This window comes from Anser brachyrhynchus, assembly GCF_964034855.1.
Source record: "Anser brachyrhynchus genome assembly, chromosome: 1".
In the NCBI taxonomy this organism is placed as follows: Eukaryota; Metazoa; Chordata; class Aves; order Anseriformes; family Anatidae; genus Anser; species Anser brachyrhynchus.
This window is the reverse complement of record NC_137694.1, coordinates 35,820,145-35,839,945: the sequence shown is the minus strand read 5'-3', so window position 1 is coordinate 35,839,945 and position 19,801 is coordinate 35,820,145. Positions and strand designations below refer to the sequence as shown.

Sequence of the window (19,801 nt, the reverse complement as noted above, 5' to 3'; positions counted from 1 at the left end):
CCTTTTTGCAGTTGTTCTCTTTTGGTAAATACAATAAATAAATAAATAAATAAATAAATAAATAAATTCAAAACATACAAAAATTCAGCCATCTAATAGTCTCTCCTCTTTCACTCCCATTTTGTTGTCTTTGGGGATACATCAAAACGTATGTCGTTGTCACAAGCTGTAGGTAGAATTTCTCTTAAAGAGATGTGTGTTTGTAGGGAAGTGAAGGAAGTAGCAATATTTAACTGGAATTATCCACCAGTCTTTCTACATGATCACAGTTAGGTGAAGTGAGGTGAAAGCGGGGAAATGGCAAGTACATAAATTATTTTAAAACATAACAGCATGTGTGTATAAGGGCTTACAGTTCTGTATTTCTTATGAAACACTAAACTTACCATGAGAATTTCAAGCACCATTAAGATAATAATTAAGTAGTAAACTTCATCATCATCAATCAAGTGCAACTAACTAAACTAGCTTTGTTTGATAGGGAAACAAACTTTGCAGAAAGAAGAAATGCACTAGCGTTAGTATTAACTTAAAGGAGTTTTAGAAACATGTTCTACTAGAATCCATTCCCAAAACACACTTCTCAATGTATTTATTAACAACTGTGAGGTGGCATAGAAAAAACAGATTCTTACTGAAATTGTTTGAAATGGAATAGAGCAAAAGTCTAGTCACTGTAAATACAGTATCATGCTGATAAATTAAGAAGTCACCTGAAATAGGCAGAAGCATCACCAGAGATGCAATGTAGTCCTATTAGGAAGGAGTAACCAAATTCAGAAAAGGGAGAAAGGGTTATGTTATAGGAACACTGACTCAGGAGATACATTTTACATCCATTACACAGTAAGGTAATACTGTTCCAACAAAAATAAAAAAACATGTATTTTATGCAAGAAAATGACCTCATTAGTTTATGTATGAAACTACTCTGATTTCAGAACCTAGGATTCTCTCAAATACAGTATTTTTTTTTTTAAAGACTAATGAAAATCATCTCATGGGAATGGTTAAAATCATTAAAAAAAGTAAAAGATCCATCAGCGAAGTTGTGAAAAAGCGCTTGAATAGATGCATTCATTATAAGAAAAGTATTTTCCATGTGTATGTACAGATCTGTTTTCCAAACTGCATAATCACTTGGAGAATGTAACTTACTTTGTAAATAAAAAGAAAATTTGAAGAAATTCTTATCCTTTTTTCTTGAAAAAAGAAAAGTGGAATTATTGCTGAAAAAAATATTTTTTCTTCCTTCAGTTGTGCAACTATTAAAGACTTGCTTATTTATATACTTCTTGATATAAAGCAGCATGTTCTTACATGGAGCAGCATTCATTTGCTGTCAAGTCAAACAGCATAAGAACTCACATTTCCTTCCATCATTTGCAAGTATCATCTTAAATGCAATGATTTGCAACCCATCCTGCAGCCTGCTAGATTTGGGTACAGATAAGAAAAGGGAGGTGAGACAGACAGAAATATAATTATATGTGTTGCTTTTCAAGCAGTTCCTCCTTTCGTTTTTGTAGTTACTATCCACAGGCATCTCTGATAATCTCAGGTATGACAGTGAGACAGAGTTTCTTCATTCCTCTATATTTTTTTCTATAGATTTTAAGGCATGTAGAGCTCTACAGGCACTTACTGCAGAAATAGAAACGCAGCTGACTTGCATTACACAGCAATGCCCCTGAACTACAAACAGGAAACCATGTTCTTGATCAGATTCAATACGTTGTAACATACAGCCTAACAATACAGCCACTGCACCAATTTGTGGTTTAGGTGACAATGATGTGGCAGCTGGCTGCAGACTCCTCAGAAGAATACTTACAGTTTCAATAGAAAAGGTTAGTCATTTTTGCCATAGCTTCAGGCTGCTTCTTCCAAACCACCAGACTCATCTGTGTACCATCTTGTTCAAGTCCTCGTTCTCTTGCTGATCCCCCAGTTTCACTTGGGGCAGCTGAAAAATCTCAGTCCAGGCTCCTCGAACAATTCTGTGAATGGATTCTTTCAAGTGTTGAACAAGGCAGAGATTAAGTTTAGCTGGTTATGCTACAGTAGGTCACAGAGGAGTGTCCTTGGAGAGGAAGAGCAATTTCTCAGCACTAGCTTAAGAAAAAAATCTGTTGGCACAAACACAGATACTTAAAAATAAATATATCATCTGTGCAGAAAAGAATGAGGAATCTAGGGAAATAAGCCTTTATCACATCCTTTTTCTGCTGTTTTTATTTTATTATTTTTTTGTGAGAAGCAGACCATAGCATAGACTGACCTGATGGCCCACATTAAGCAATAGTTTCTTGCTGTAGCAGCAGCTCAGATGCTTCCGTAAATGGAGCATATGATCTGCATTCCTTCAAAGGGATACTGACCATACCCAGCAGTGGGTTCAGCAATTGCACAGTTGCCTTCTATAGCAGAAAAAGACTTACACGGAATATACAGTGCTAAACAAAGAGTGATTCTAATGCTTTCAGTAATTTGGAAAACAAAACCTGCTAGAATAAAGAAGAGAACAAAACCAAGTGTTTGAGAGGACAGACTTTCCTGGTGCAGAGAACTTTTTTTTTTTTAAACCTAAGTAAAAAATTTTAAAACAAAGACCTTTGCAGTAGCAGTGCTCAAATAAGCACCCAAACAGAAACAACGCATTATCCACAACCCAAGCCAGTGATAGCAAAGGAAGCTGCCTTAGTGTTCTGTACAGCCATGCCATAACAAAACACTGTAATCTATTTGCCAAAGCCATCCTACTGTAAGGCAAGTCTTTATTCCAGCATACAAACTCTCCATTTATGAGAAATAATTGTCTTTAAACTATAACACCAACAGGTATTTACACTAGCTATTTGCCACTGACTAAAACAAGCAAAGAACACCTACATCTAAGTAGTGATGCAAATACTGTGCCTTGCAGAATTGTTCTCACCAGCCATTTTCCTCTAAAGTCACAGCATACCTCCTCCGGAGCCTGTCCACAGTCCAACATATGAAGGCAGAGGAAAAAAAAAAACAACTTAGTGTCATTGGAATAAAAATGCTCAGGAGAGCTGCCTTTGAGAGCTGCCCACTGCTCCACCGTCCTTCCCAGCACGCTGCAGCAGTAGCTGTCCAAGCATTTCAGTACGCTTACAGCAGGCAGCGGGCCAAGTGTGTTTCACTCGCTACCACCCTACTTGTACTGGCAAAACCCACCTTTTGATGATGAGCAGAGGAAAATGAGCTCAGTAACCGCTCAGGGAAGGAAGAGATTGTCCATCCCTGTGTAGGTTACGACGGGTGGACATTATTGTCTCAAGAAGAAGAGACCAAAGGATCCTGTGCTCCTGCAGACGAAGCTATGCCTGGGTGCTGTTGCTAGTGGGAGGGCAGAAGGCCGCCCAGATACAGGGAAGGAGGTCTCCAAAAGTGGGTTTGGAGGTTGGACAGCTCAGAGCATGTTGCATAGCCAACAGCCCTGTCAGATATGTTGAGGTGACCATCAGAAGAGCATCCAGCAGAAAGGATGACACTGAAGAAGACTCATTAAGGTTCCAGAAAGAAGTGACTCATTCCAACAGGGAAAAAAAGCGTCCCTATGCTAGAGGTGGACATGTGGGAACCTGAATCAGGAACGTGAGCTTAGCATGATTTCTAGGAATAGTGATAGCACCAGAATATGAAGCCAAGGAAACACTAGTGACAGGCATGCAGTAACTCTTTTTTTATAGAGAAAACTGTGGCTTACAATACTACCATAGTCTGTTGTTAATTTTTCTCGATGACAGAAGGAAAGGAGTTAAAGGAAAATGCTGACTTTGAATTTTCAATTAATAGCCATATGCATTCTGGAGATTTTTACACTACAGAAAGAGAAGGACCATTATTACCATGGTCATTGACCTTTTGGACTCAATGGAGCTGAGGAACTGAAGCACAGTAAGGATGGCAGGACTACGAAGTCATAAGAAAGAGACGTCCAGCACCCACCGCATGAAGTAAGAAGCCATTGAGTAAGCCTGGAGTCTGATGCTGAAGACAGCTACTCCCCGGTACAGCTTCGGCCTACCAGTACCACTGTCATCACCTACTCTGTACTACACTCGTATCATTTTTTTCATATTCTGGATCATATCATGTGGTTAGAAGAGATATGTAAGACCTATAATATATTTCTACTCTACCACTTTCCCCAGTCAATTGTTCAAATATTTAATTATTCCTAACACTCAAACAATAGAAATTAATGGCATAAGATCCAACTGGATCTTCATGCCTCCCTGTGTGATTAAAAGCCCCCCATGATCAGTTTGCTTTGCCATATTTAAGTGCTGTGCTACCTTCCATCCTTTCCATTGATCTGCTGCAATTGTGTATGGTTTGCGTCTTGAGACACTCCCCCCCTCCCCGAACACTTCATTCTTTGAATTCTCTCCAATAGTTCCATTTCCTTTCTGAATTAAGATCAGTCCATCAATATGCAATAATCAAATACTATACGATGGGAAGATTGGTTTTGTTCAGCACAACAATCATTTTTCTGTGTACTGAAGCACAGTAGCAAAAGTCCACAGCGAGCAGACTACAATGACGCCAGATCGTTGGTTTGTTTGTTTATTTTTGTTTGCTTTGTTCATTATTTTTTTAAGTCTTTGCTTTATGATACATAGCCCCTGTGTTGACTATCTTGGTCCATGCATCCTGCCAAAATCGGTACAAAGCAGTTAACATGATACCATCTTGAACAGTATTAAATGTCAGTGTTATGAGACCAACAGTCTCATACTCTCATACTTTATCACAATCAACCATACTAGAAAAGTAGGAGCCCTTTATGAAGACTGTGGAGGATGCAGTAACAAATCCTACCCAGTTAAATCATTTGAAGGATAACCTAAAGCTTCATTTGTTTCCCTTTCCTGTTACTTTAGGTATACAAAATGCTGAACAGAAAAAACACTTCTGTTTTGACAGTCCTGACAAACCAAGACACCGTTGACAGTGTCTCTAGAGATAGGAAAACAAATTGAAATAGCCTAGAGATATGTGCCATGAAGCTGAAAGGGAAGCACAAACATAACATGAGAGAAAGGGAGAAATAAAATATCTAAGTGTTAAACAAATAAGATAATGCCATTTGGTGTTGCAAATTCTTCCAAACCAGCCACTACAGCCAAGTGTCATCTTTCTGTGATGTCAAGCTCTGGCCAAACTAGTATCACATCAAAGACGTTATTTTCTACCTGGCCTCAAGGTTGTAGAAGACAAGCTTTTGACTAATTTAACAGGACTTCATTAACATGAAAGCAAAAATCAGGACTAGAAAAGAAAGATGAAGGCACAAAGGGGTAAAGCAAAGTAGCCAAGTACGTGTATTTCAGGTCATGGTTGGGACTACAGCAAATTGAGTAAAGGTGTAAGATACCTCAGTCCTTGCTGCCTTCACTTAATCTGAAGGCTTTGTGATTCCAGTGCATCATGATTGAAGTCTGGTGACCACCTTGCTGCTGACTTGCAGGTAAAGCCGCATGTCATTTTACTCAATGAATTCTGAAGGAGGTAAGAGGGGGAAGCCCCCCTGTTCTACCATTTAGGCTTACCTTTCCAAAGAGCAGGTCCACTTCACTGTTCTGCTGTCACACACTCCTATTATCCATCAGATATAATCTCAGTATGTTCTTTAAACCAGTAGGAATTTTTGACTGAATTAAATCTATTTTTATTTTTTTTCCTGACGTTTACAAATAATTTTATATAACAGAGTTGCCATCTGTTACCTCAAACTACTTTTAGGTCTTTACACAACACATCCTGTGGATGTAGCCTACTTTTTTTGCTAGTAGATATAGTACTTCACAATTGACAACATTGAATACGTTGGACTGTGACTAATAAAACATTTTGGATGGCTTTGTAACAGTAAATGCTCCCCGTGTACTGTCCTATCAGTCACTGTGTCATCTGCAGCTATCACCACAGGCTGCATTTTGCCTTGTAGACCATTGGTAACTGGGTTGAACAATACTGGCATCCATACACAGAACTGCAAGGTTGGGCCTCGGGATGCAACTGCCAGAGTACAGAGGTGCTGGGAAGCAGACCTGTACGCTGCTCGGTTGCGATGTTCACTCTCTGCCCCTCTTCATCCTCTTGTAGAGCAGGAGTGCTTCCTGCTCCACAGCTGCCTGCAACCCCTCCTTCCACACAGTGGGCTGCGGAGGATACCACAAAGATCTCAAAATTACCGTAAAGGATTTTATGTGCAAATGCCAAGCCCAGCCTTCACATGAGCTGACCGAAGCCATCTGGCCAGGCTTACTGTGATCACTGTGACCAGGTAAGCCACCTGCACTGGGTCTTTTCTGAAGCAGATCCTAATGGCACCTGAGCTGTTTGAGTGCTGCCTCCAAATTCAACTTTAGCTAGTTGCAGCTCACGTGGTGGGTGCTGGGGGTTATCAGGAGACGTGACATCCTAAACACCACGACGCTGTTACAGCAGCAGGGCTGCTGGAAGTACAAGCCTAGGGAAGGGAGGGGAGAACATACTGCAGAAATATTTAAGGGCCTTTGTTCCTTCTAGACCTTGCACTGATCATTTTGTTTGGGATTTGATTGTTAACACTATTTATCTACTTTAACCTTTGCACCTTGCTTCCTTACTAAACTATTTTTACTTTTCAACTGTTAAAAAAAATGGTACAACTTAAGTACTTGCTTCCTCTGGCATCCTTCCCCATTTTCTATTCTACTCCAGCCTATAATCATGTACTAAAGTAGCAAAGATAGCAGCTGGGTACAGGATGCACAACAGACCACACACAACATCAAGGACCATCATGACTACGCAGCAATCTTTCAGGTGGTAGAAAGGAGAAAGATGTTCAGGAGGCTGGGGAGCAGTGGGAAAGCTAATGGGAACAAATGGGAACAAATTTAAGGGACCTGGGAAATGAAAGCATTGTAGTTGGCAGGCTGATAAACCTAAAACATTTAACACAGTGCAGCAGTGCTAGCTCTCATACCGTGCAAGCATACAGAATCATAAAATCTTTTAGGTAGGAAAAGACCTCCAGGATCATCAAGTCCGACCGTACCATACGTACCTTGTCAGCCTTAGTTCTAGGCCTTCTAACCAAACCTGTGTGAGGTTACACCAAGGTAACCTACTGCATCCATTTCTGACAGCAGCATTTCTTGGCTCCGTATTCAAGTTTTGCTGTATGAAAGGCCACACTGATACTGATGGCACCAACAATGAGCCCAGCTCAAAAGATCACTGCTTCACTGCCACAGTAGATCACTAGGCTGCAGAACCTCAGCATCTGAGAAAGCACTGCATAAATCAGACATTGTTACATGACACGGAGCAGCGCAGGATAGATATGGACAGTGGCAATGCATGTGTACAACCTGATAACACTTGTGATTACCACCTGGGGAAGAAGACCTCAGGAAGCACAGATGTCACATACTCAGTACAGCCCATTGTATATGTCAGAAGCGGTCCCTAACGAGGTAATGCAGGTGGGTAAGAACATTTAAGGAAGTGATTTATTTTCTGCCTAGCCTGAGGCCTTTAGAGAAGACAACATAGAGAAAAATAGATCCAGTTCGTAGTTCCCTACAGCTGGTAAGTTTCTGCATTACCATGCTACAAGCCACCCAGCGATGCAGATTCAGATTTATGTATTCTGAAGTAGCTGTCCACGTGGTCAGGACTAGAGGAAGCAAGGCTCTCTCCTCTTGATAAAGAACAAGTTGTAGCACGGCACAGACCTGTAAGGAGGTGCAAGCAGCTTTGCAGACATTAGTGTTTGAAAGCTAAGATGACAGAACACCTATGATCCAAACTCCAACTACATCGTTGTAGATGACCTTGTGCCATCCCACATGATGCAGATGGCCTTGAAGCTGTCATTGCTAGACACAAGCAGCAAAAACTAATGCCACAGAGCTGCGAATCAACTCTGCAAGACTTGCTGAAGGGCTGTGGTTTATATAAGACCCTTACGTAAATTGTGCATGCTGGTGTAGTCCGTAGGCATGCAACAGCGACTCCCCTCACGGTAACAGCCTGCATTAGCAAGAACTTTGGGATCAGCTTTCCCCCTGTAAAGAACAGCTGCTGGCTTGCAGTACAGAGGTGACCTGTTAATCTGGAAGAAGCCCAGGGCTTCGGCTCCACGAAGAGTCAGATCACTTCGCCCATGCATCTACCGTGCAGGTGCAGCATTTCAGAGAGGGCTGTACTTTGGCCCCACATCCCCCTTCCTTCTAAAATGTGTGTTCGATTTAGGAAGAGAGAGAACAAGAAGAGAGCACATTGTTAAATGCCTACCTCCTTGGCCTCATCTTTCTTCAGGCATACCTCTCAGTTCAGCTACAACGTATCTAAATATCACTCAAAGAAACATGTAACAACACGATTTATATAACAATGAGATTTATCCAGTCAACATGGGGAATAGAAAAAATGGAGCCAGATGGTGGCTTTTTTTACATGGATTAGTACCTATAATGACCCATAGGTCATTAACTTAGCAATAAAGTTTTCAGACGGTTCTGGAAGTCCCACACATCCATACCAGCTGAGGGAACAACACTGAGGCTCTCAAAAAGATGCATCAGTTTTTCAGTTCATGTTTGGCCCCTTGGTGTTCCTTGTTAGGCATACAGCCGCACTTCACCACTGCATGAGAGACAAATGTGTTCGCCTGACTGTGCGAGCTGCATGCACCAGTGACTGGTGAATCCCATCATCCTCTACAGAAACACAATTCACCTAAAATATCATTTTATTGGACAAAAGCAATACAGCTTTCACTTAAACCTACCTATGGTCACTACTTCTTACTTCAAATACTGAAATGCATTTAGCGATTGTAATCAAAGCTTTTTACAACTAAAATGTACTATTAACAGAAGATTTATTTTAATTTTCAAGAAGATTCCTTCAACTGCACACTTACACACATTGCAATACACAGAAGCACAGACAAAAGATGAACAAACAAAATATATTTTATATCAAGTCACGATCTCAGTGCTCAAAGTTGCCAACTCCAGTTTTTGGACAAGCTTCCCCTTTTAGAGCGCAGTCTAGAAACTTTGGGAATGAACAAAATCTCTTTTAGACTGCAAACTAAGCTTCAGACTTAAACACAAGGCATCAGCGGCTGCTTTAAACAAAACAAAATCTAAACAAAAACCCCACGGCACACTGATTTTTACCAGATAAACCAGAAACTAGATTAAGAAGCTGATTTCAAAACAGCTGGAAGTCTGCTCCCATACTTTTTTTGCTTCCACACTTAACTGTTTCCTCTTTGCAGGTGGCATACCAGGATTTCACTTGCCTGTCAGGTCGGAAGTCTTAGCGTCAAGTATCCTTCCAGGGACACGTGCCGCAGGTAACGCTAGGTCACTTAACAGTTCCTCCTGTGGTATTTCAAAAGGGAACCAAAAGCAAAACCAGCCCCTCTCCCTGCGACACACACAAACCCTCACACAGGAGGCAGAGCAAGCGTTACCTCAGCTCGTTCAATGCTGGCATTTTCATACTAATTCCTTCATGGGACAAGGCTTAAGACGCGTTAAGGCAAAATCCCCACTCCTTGCAAAGGATGAAGCGAAGCACAGGGAAAGCAACCCTCCGAACGGGATGAGGCACTCTGAGTTGTCTTCAGGTGAAAGGGGAAACACCACACCGCTTTAGTGCTGAGATGCTTAAAAGTTTTCATGCAAGTGAAAAGAATATGATCATTTAAAAAATAAAATAAAATCAACCTTCTTTCAAGCGAAAGAAGACAGTTCTTGGCCACAAAAGTTACTGTGGAGATGGTGGAAAGACAGAATAAGGTGATGAGGGACCAGGAAGGGATCCGATAACCAGTCATTATATACAGTATTTCCAATGTAAATGAAAGTAGATTGCATTCTTTGTATTTATAGTCACTAGTGCCAGCATTTCCTTATGCTAATTTGGTACTCATTCTGACAGAGAACTGAAAGCATCCAGGGACAAATTGGACCTGTAACTTACACTTTAAGTGCTCATGTGCTAATAGATGCAACTCTCCCGAAACTTGCATTTCCTCTTGCTGTCTTAAGCGGCTCCCCAGGCGAGCGGGAGGTCTCGCCCATTGTGCCCAGGGTCTGTTAAAGCAGAAGGACCGCAGCAGCCCCCGCTGAAGGCAAGTTCTCAAATCCCAGTTTTGCTAGCATGGGAACACAGCACTCTCCTTGGTGAGAGAGAGGGCAACCGCACCCTGCAGGGAAGCGACTATTTGGAATCTAAGATTTTAGGTTGATGTGTGCCAGTATCTTTAGAAGCAGCATTGACAGACAGTAGCTGGAGGGGTGAGCAGCTGGTGACTGTTCTTCACAAAATAGGTAAGACAATAGCGCAAAAAGACATCAAACCAGGGAATAAGAGCATCTAAAGCTTAATCGACTATGCTGTGAATCTCAATGCATTTTTATTATTCCATGAGTCAAAAGAAGTGCTCAGAAAAGCTACAGAGGAACATTTCTTGCAGTACTTTCTCATCCAGCACAGCAAACAATACACAATAGGGATACTATAAACTAAATAACTTTGCACAGAAATTCCATCAACTCAGCCATGTGCCTATTTTAATGTTTCTATAACAAATTCACACAAGAAGTTTGACTGAGTGAAACCTCTGAAGAATAAAAGGGGGAGAAAAAAAATCAGCAAGAGACAATGCCATAGACAATAATGTGCCAGCAGTACAGCTTTTTAATTGGCATGATGCAATTTTTCTTTCCAAACTAATTCATCAAATCACAATAAAGGATCACTGAATTTGCAAGACATGAGCTACTCTTTCCATTTTAGGTTTTTCCACAGCATTTTCAGAAAGAACAGCTTCAATTTTGCAACATCACTGAGATGAGGCTGTTCCACTGAAGAATTAATCGTTTTTGCCTTGAAGCATGATGTCGCAGCATTATTCATATAAATAAGCTGTGTAAGTTGGACAGTTAAGCAATAAATACTGAGACTGTGACAAAGCTAAGAATGAACTTGCCTGGACTCTCATTTCTGTACTTTGAATGCAATACTGAGAAGTCTTCTGAATTAAGAAATGTAAGGATATCCCTAAAGCAAAGCTAAACCTCTTGAATGCAACTCCCTGAGGAAGCTGATGTATGTTGCTAAAGCCCACCAAGCCATATGTAACCAAGACCTACATGGCCATAAGGACAAACCACCGCACGCATTACACAACACCTCAGCAGTAGTTCCTCTGACCTGCGTTATTTTAGTAGTTCTATCTTATTTTAGTATAGGCTCTTGACATTCTCCTGAACTTTCAAGTCACCATCCAGAGCATGAAGAATTGATTGCTCAGGCAGCAAACAAAGTTTAAGGGAAATATTCTACACAGGAGGTGAACAAGTCTTCAATGGTAGTATATGGAACATCTCCCATTGATTCTATCCACCCCAGAAAAAAAAAAAAAACAGTGACAAAGGAAGCCAAGTCCTAGTTTTACCCAAGTTCCCTGAGCATAGGAAGGGAAGGCAAGATAGAGGACAATTTCACACCACCCACCTACAGGCACTTCGCTTAGCTGAAAAGCTCCTTCACCTCCCTTGCAATCAACCTTCAGAGACAAGCTCCTTTGAAAGGACAATTCAGATAAAATTATGTTAGGGCACTTGAAAGCATCATTTGCATCAAGGATCTAGCTCTGCCTCCTCCGCTGAGGAGAGAGGGACTGGTGGATTAGCCAGTTAAAATAGATGCCTAAAGGTAGATGGTGAAAATACCACCGTAACTTCCAGAGCAAACCTCAAGGGGCTCTGTTTGGGAAATGTTTCTTTGGGTATGAACAGCAGGCACCTATTGTATCCTAATGCCCTTTTCAGTCACAGTTGGAAAAAAAGCCAGGGTATGTTTAAGTTTGTGGATGGTCAGCAAACAATCATGATAGCTTTTTCCCTCCTCCCCCCCCCCCCAAGAGAATCTACAAGCAAGAATGCTCAGCATGTTATTAATGAGCATGAGGACATGCAGTTTTTAAAAAGTTTAAGTTATAGCAGAGCTTGAATTACCAGATAACATATTGCACAGCATACAAATAAAGTATTATCAAATAAAATTTGTCAGCAAAAACAACATTCCCTACATTCTGCAGGGCACTTCACATTCAGCAGAGGTGGAAGAGCAACCTTTGTATATGGTCTAAACCCATAAAGAGTTCTAAAACTTCAAAAATGAGGCAAAGAAACTGAAATATCTGTAAGTTTACCTAACTCTTCCCAACATTATAAATACATTAGATCTGTGAATTAGAAGCAGTACTAAGGCACCAACTTATCTTAAAGTGTTTAGCTATAAACTTTCACTATGCACTCAAAGGATTAACCATCACCTAATTGCACTCAGATCTTTTAATTACTGAAACGTTAACTCATTTTTAAAAACATAAGAGACAGCACATTTATTGTAAAGTTTTAATGCATTTCAAGTTTAAGCCATTGTAATAAGTGGTCAACACACTAAGGTTCAATCAAAACGATACCCTTAGCCATCACTATAAACATACCAGCAATTTTAATTAATTCACAGTAGCAGGTTCATGGGTTTGCTTTTCACAATAAGTAAATCACAATACAGAAAAGAAAAGCATCTCAGAAGTTCACCTGTAAAAATTGTTAGCTCCAAGCTGTACAATTAGTCAACACTAACAACTGTAGAACAACTATCTTTTCAATGTAAAGTGCTAATTTACATATTTTCACCTTTGCTAGACACTCAGAATTTTTACTGTTCAAATAAGAGCATTTAAGATCACACATACAAGTTTTGCACAATCAGAACACAGAAAATACAAGTTAGTCATTGATCTCTTGTCTTCACGAAATAGAAAATCCACCTTTCAGTGGTGCCATGTGAATAATAAGCATTAGAAAAAAAAACGCAGACACCCGCTCTTCAGCCCAAATTCAAGCGCCCTCCGAACAGTGTGAAACTAATGGTTTTTCATCCAGCCTGCGAAAGAAACAATATCCTACTGACAGGGTCAAACCCCACGCGTCTCATGGCCAAGGCTAGGCTCCTGCAGGAGTAGGAGGAGAAGGAATTGTTGCCACCTCAGCAGCATGCAATCCCGGGAAAACAAAGGGGATTCCCATTGCCATTGTCTTCATCTGCAGCTGATCATCACCAGCACTAGCAAGGCAGTAGCTTGCGCAGTTATCTCCACAGCGGGCAATGTCACAACCCGACCAACAGCACAAACTACTACCTCAGCCAGGGCCCTGGTGCGCCCGGCCCCTCCTGAAAGGGGGAAAAGGAGCAGACAGACAACGCGTCTACGGCAAATGGAATTAGAGGGAAGAAACAGCAGAGAGATAAAAGGGCTCTGGGGTCTTTTGATGATCCTCTTGTCTCCTTTATCTGCTGCAGACATCAACCAGACTCCTCTCGCCTGACTGTGGAAAGCAAAGGGAAACCCCGCCCAGCTCCCTCCCCAGCTTTGCCCTTTTCCTTGCATGACCTGCAGCCGAGGCGGCGAGCGCTCCGTTTATCAGATACATTACAGACCCCAGCTGGTACAGTAAAGATCGCGTTTAGTTTCAAACAGCCACGGCTCCGCCAGCCTATAACAGATGGGGAAGGGAGGGGAGGGGTAGGGAAGGGAAAGGAAGGAGGGAGGAAAGGGGAGAGAGAAACGGGGGAAGGGGGTGAAGAGAGACACACGCCAGGCAGGCAGGCAGGCAGGCAGCCACCACCCCGAGCCCCCGCAGCCCCCCGCAGCCCTCCTCGTCCGCCTCGCCCGGGACCGGGGCAGCCCCGGCAGCCCCCCCTGCCCTGCCCGCTGCCCTCACCGCCGCCCCGAGCCCCCCGTCCCCTCCCCGGGGCTCCCCCCCTCGATGGGGAGGAGGGCGCCGAGCCGCCGTGGCGCAGCCCGGGCAGGGGGGAGCCGCTCGCCTTGCCGAGGCCGCAGACGAAGCGGGGGGGCCCCGCTCCCGCCGCGGCTCCGTCCCCGTCCCCCGCCGCCGCCGCCTGTGTCCGGCCGAGCCATGGAGATGGCTCGGGGCGGGGGGAGAGAGGGGCTCATCCGCCGCCCACGTGACTGGACGTGTCACTCACCCGGCCGGCGCCATCTTGAAGAGGGAGGGGGGGACGCGCTGCCCCCGGCGGGTAGTCAAGATGGCGCGGGCCGGCGGAAGGGGGGGGGGGGGGGGCGCTATTCACAGAAGGGCGCTGCGCCGCGCCGCCGCAGCTCTGCCCCTCGCTTCCCGCCGGGCTGCGCAGGAGGGCGTTACGCTGGCGTGCGGGGGGTGGCGGCAGGGAGAGGCTCCCGCTCTCGATCCGGGGCTCCCCGCGAGAGGCGGGAAAAGCCGCGGGCGGGGCGGGAGGCGGCACCCGGCACCCCGCACCCCCACCCGGGGCGGCCTCCCGGGGACGTCTGCGAGGAGAAGCAGCGAGCCCCCGGGCGGCACCTCGGCCCGTGCCGGTCCCCAGGCTGCCAGCCTTCAGGGTGGCGGGGGCAGCAGAAGAATAAGTACCGATACACGAGAGGAAGGAGGCTGCCAGAGTCAAACCCACAGACGCAGTTCGCTTTGGGAAGATGGTGCTAGCATCAGCGATGCAGAATGTGGAAATATAACCCAGCCTCCAGCCACCGCCAAACGAAACACAATAGCCTCCGAGTTTCCAGCGCAAAACGACCTACAAATGGGTCCGAGAATAAAATCCATGCCTTCGCTGACAACTCGCAGCAAATTTGTAGTTGAGAAAGTCACACCAGAAAGCAGGCAAAACACTGCCCCCTTAAAGAAACTGGAGAGCCAAAGATTAAAATACTTCATTATGATCCCGTAGTTGGCTGTTTTAAAGTTGCTACCTATATTAGGCAACAGGGTTTGTTACATCGATTGCTTGTTTAAACGTCATTTAAACCAGTGACATCTTGGAGAAAATGGACCAGGAGTTTCTGGTATGTTTATAAAGTATGTAGGTTTCTGATACTGCAAAGTTGAAGAACACTACAGCTCCTGGTGCCTCCAGCCCCCTTTCTCCCGACTCCTCTGTAAAGCCATGTGATGGTATTTCTCACGGGGACAGCAAGAGTCAGTGATTCTGCTCTTTGGGGTCAGCTCAGAAGCAGCAAAGTATCACAAAGAAATGGCTGCACTAAGTAAATGCAGGCTCTGGTCCTACTCGGTTAAGTTTGCGTACAGATGAATAAACAATTCTGAAAAAGAAACCATCTAAAATTGATAAAATATGTTTATTTTAAAAAAAATGAGAAAAGCAAAAGTTTGCTAGTTCCATGGCTTTTTTTCCCCCTATCCAAAAATTCAGATAGATTTGTTTATACCAAGATTATATTTCAAAAGCTATTACTAGTGGGAAAAAATCCTATATACATAGTAAGAATATTTAGTTTTTAGTTAAGACCAGATTATTTTTTGGCTTTAAAACAAACAAACAAACAAACAAACAATTTTCCTCTCCTTCCTGTTCTAAGGATATTTCAACTATATAATGTTAAGCGACTTTTCTAAAAGTCATGTCTTGGTGACTCCTTTTCCTGAATTAAGGTACCTTTTACATTCATTAATTAAACGAACTGAAATGAATTAAAATGAAACTAAAAGCTAATGGCAGATAGCATAATTCACAAATTTAGAATACGTCAAACCAGAACAACTACACTGATATTTTCTTTTGGGATTTACATTTATCTGAAATCTAGAAGTTATTAAAGTAGATGCTGGAAAGTAATGGGAAAGCAACTAAAAGGCTGGAACACATGCAACGCTGCAGATGGATGCGGGCACCAAGCAGCAAGCTGCCAGTCCACGGCATTTGTGGGAGCCACGCGCCTCTGTGATACCCTCACACTGTCCCACACCCTGTAATGCAAAGCTCTGAAAGATTTTGAGGGTTGATGCCCTCAGTTACTTTTAGTAAGTCAAGTCTTCTTTACTGAGAATGTGAATGTGTAAAGACTTTCAAAGAAGTCATGCTTAGTAGCAAATACTTTCTCATCTCCCTTAGAGGTGAGAAATTCAGATGCCAAAAATAAGCATTCAGGCACCAAGTTATATGTATCAGAAGTAACTGTAACCTTGTTGACCTGAAACTCGGTTGAAAGCAGCAGTTAAATGTATTAAAAGAAATAAAATCTCTGGTAAGGAGTGTGCAAAAATGTAGCAGGACTTGAAATGTTCAGTTCAGTTTACTGAGCTCGTGACAACAACTTAATACTGTCATTTACTCATCCAAATTGTGGAACTTACGGAAAACCACAGCAGATCAGTAGCAAGGAGAGTTTAAGGTTGAGAAAGGGCCACATTTTCTACACTAACAGTAACTATAGAGCTTGTAATTCCTATCTGAGTATTTAGACTAATGCCATGACTACAGAGAATCCTACCCTGGCACACAGAGAGGTTACAAGAAATATGGGGGGGGGGGAAGAGCCAAACCTCGGAATAGGCCCTTGCAAAGGATGTGTTAAAACAAACAAACAAAGTGCTCTTAGGGTAGATCAAAAAAAACTATAGCACCATCGACATGTTGCAGTAGGGAGGTCAGCTGCATTTACTTTGGCTACTATTTTTTGGTGAGATTCATCTTCCCTCTTTTGAGCTGCCTAAAGTAAACTGAAAAAAATAAAATAAAATAAAAACTAACAAACCAACAAACAACCATAAAACAGCAGATGTCTAACCCTAAAGTAGTTGTCCTATATTCCCATAGCATGTACTGGGACTTCTACATGATAACTTCTCTGGCCTCTTTTAGGATGGAATGGATGTCCTGATAGGACTAGCTATTCGTCTTCCCTAGTTGTAAATGAAAGCCAGGCTACTTAATTTTGGGGTGCAACTCAAACTTTTAGAAGATTAATCCAACTTGTATTTCTTAAAGTAAATACTCTAGATTACCTCTCTGGTAAGAGCGTCTCCTGAGTTTGAATCTTTTCCACAAATAGTGAATGACCTGTTTTTAACAATGACAAATAAGCAGGGAACTATGTTTTTTACCTTATTTTGCATCTGTATTTGTCTTTCCTAAAAGTTTACTACTTCATTAGCAATTATTTAGATGTTGTTTTGCAATTAAATGTAGTATTTGCACTGAGATTGCCAATCTTTGTCTAATTAGGAAATGCATTTACACATTTAACAACTGAATAGCTTATTTAGTAGATTCTATATGGTTACAATTTATTTTATCAGAAAATGGTTCTGAATACATCTTTCCTGATTATTTAACATTTTATTAGTTTGCATTGAGCTCTATCTGGATGCAAAGTAGAATTATAGGGAGAATAGCATTCAAAATAATTATTTCTTAGACTGGTCTATTTTGAATGTTTTGGATACATTCAGGAAACACACATTGTTACAAAGAAGACAGAACTAATTGTTTCTAGCTAGCACTGCATTCAGCTTTTAGACACAGTACATTTTCCCCTCACAAATCTATCCTATGCATGGAAGAGGAAAAAGCAAGCTTTCCACTTTTTTAACTCCTAATCTTTCTCCAAACTGGTTGTTTGAATTGAGCTGGATAAAGTGAAATTGAACTGAAAGAAGAAGCTACTGCAAACATACCATGGTTTAGCTCTAAAAACTTGCTTCTTACTCTCTAAAGAGGCAGGGCTGCATACTAGATTCATCAATTCACTGCGTTCTCTTTAAGGCTTTGGCAACATGTAACTGCTTAAAATTTTAAGAGATTATAGTGCACACAGCTTTAACAGGGGATGTCATATATTAAGGGAAAATATTTAATTTAAATCAGTCTTTTCTAAAATAAACATTTATCTTTCCTCATTTGTTCTAGGAAGTACTGTCTGCAGACTCTAGGGCTCATTTTAGTGGTAAGGCAGTGCCATATTATGCTACAATGCCAAGCCCAGAGGCATGAACAGATATTCAGTAAGTATAACTCTAATAGTTCTGATGTACTCCAGAAACCAGTTCTTTGTACATGCGCATGTGAGTAGTACTACGTACATAATACTCCTAGTCCCCTTCCATGCTTCCTCATGAAAGACATTGATCAAAACCAGACTTCTCTCTGTGCTTTTTAAAGGCCCTTTGTTGGTAGCAATCCAGTTTTGGCTGCCATTTTTTGTGGGGCCTCTGAGTCCCTTCCCTGATATGACCAGGCATCAGTCTGTGATGTGATGGGGGAAAGAAGTGGGAGTCCTCTGGCAAGAAAGCCAGAAAAATAAGCAATTTTCTGACAACTTTAATAGTTCCAAGTAAGAAATAGTTAACATTAAGAACAGCAGACAAGGCAATGTCAAGTTTCAACTTCCCAACAGTCTGTCATCCTCACCAGCCTCTGCAGTCTTGAAGCTGTGAACTTTGGAAATATTACTGGTCATGGCCAAGTCGCTTGGCTCATGGCAAGTCTAAAGCAGACATTCTGTACACAGAGAGCAGTAGTTATCATTCCATCTTGAATACCAGGGTGTGCGAAAGCAAAACAGGCATCTGACTTACAAGTGATTTCCTTTCTTACTTACCTATGGGCAATCCCTCCTGAAAAACTAAGGGGGAAAAATGAACAAACAATAAACCCAACAACGACCCTCCTCAACAATCTTAAACTTCCAGGCACAGGCTGAGGCCTTTGAGTATGTTTCAACTATGGAGTATTTTTGATCAAAGAATAACATGGTAGTGCATCCTTTCTGTTCGGAACATGCTTCAGGTGAAAAGAGGATTACAGTGTTGACAAATGAGATTCCTTAAGAAGTTCATAAGGTGGGCAGCTGGACCACTGGTGGGAATAAACGTGTTGACATGAAAAGCCTATGATACTGAGTTTAAAAATGAGTTTATCTGAGAATTTCCCTAAATGTAGATGATAAAGGAAATTTGAGCAATGATCACTCATTTCTTGGCTGCAGACAGCATAGCAAATACACTCAGATAAGGCCAAAACATGCAGGTATTGTACCTTTTTTTTTTCTTTAATCAAATCTGTTTCATAATGAAGACATAAATGCTTAAATAAGAAACTCAGAAATAGAAGGATCAGTTCTTAGCATGTTACTGTCGAACTGATAGGACACAACTACTACATCCTGAATCAGAACACACAAAAAAATGAATGTGAATGGTAACTAATGCATTGTAGTTCTTCTATATGATGAACTCTACAATGCAACAAAGTAAAACCCTGTTGGTAGTAGCACTCATTACTATTTTATTTCAATAATTCTTTCCTGTCTTTGATACATCTTAATTCTTTGAGACTTAACATACACCATTAAGTTGAAATAGTTTAAAACAGAGTGAGTAGGAGGTGAGTAGTATTTATTTGACAGAAAATAGAAAACTGCACATTTTTCTAAATGAAGTTTTGACTAGATAGTTTAAATACAATTACACCATAATTGTATAGATTAAAAATTATAATATTAAATTATGGATTATGCACAGAAATTTATCAGCTGAGAAAGCTTATATAAAATGTTAAATTTTAATTGTTTAAAAAGATGTTTAGACTTGACTTATACTTCTATTAACAGACATTGCTGCAAAACATGTTTTCAGAGCTAGTTTTGATAGTGTTAATGACAGCTGTATGCACAGATAAGCATTTTTATACTGGAGCAATTTCCTAAGGAAAACCATCAAAACTATTTTGAAATTCAGCCTCCTATTCAATAAAGATGGCAAAATTAAATGGAAAGAACTCTCTGCTACTTGAGTGCAGCATCTTACAGTCATCTGGATGAACTACATCCTGTTGTTTGGGTGACAATTTTCCCAGTTGAGAAGTTGAGTTATAATCC

The 19,801-nt window shown here is 41.6% G+C and overlaps 1 long non-coding RNA gene across 1 annotated transcript in view; it reads right to left on the bottom strand.

Annotated features, from left to right (window-relative positions):
* The window catches only part of LOC308195177, a 34,044-nt gene extending 16,219 nt beyond the window's left edge, over positions 1–17,825 (bottom strand). Inside the window, exon 1 of the long non-coding RNA XR_013951312.1 lies at positions 1,835–17,825. This is a non-coding gene — a long non-coding RNA (uncharacterized lncRNA). The remainder of the gene's footprint in view (positions 1–1,834) is intronic.
* Positions 17,826–19,801: the final 1,976 nt, after the last annotated feature.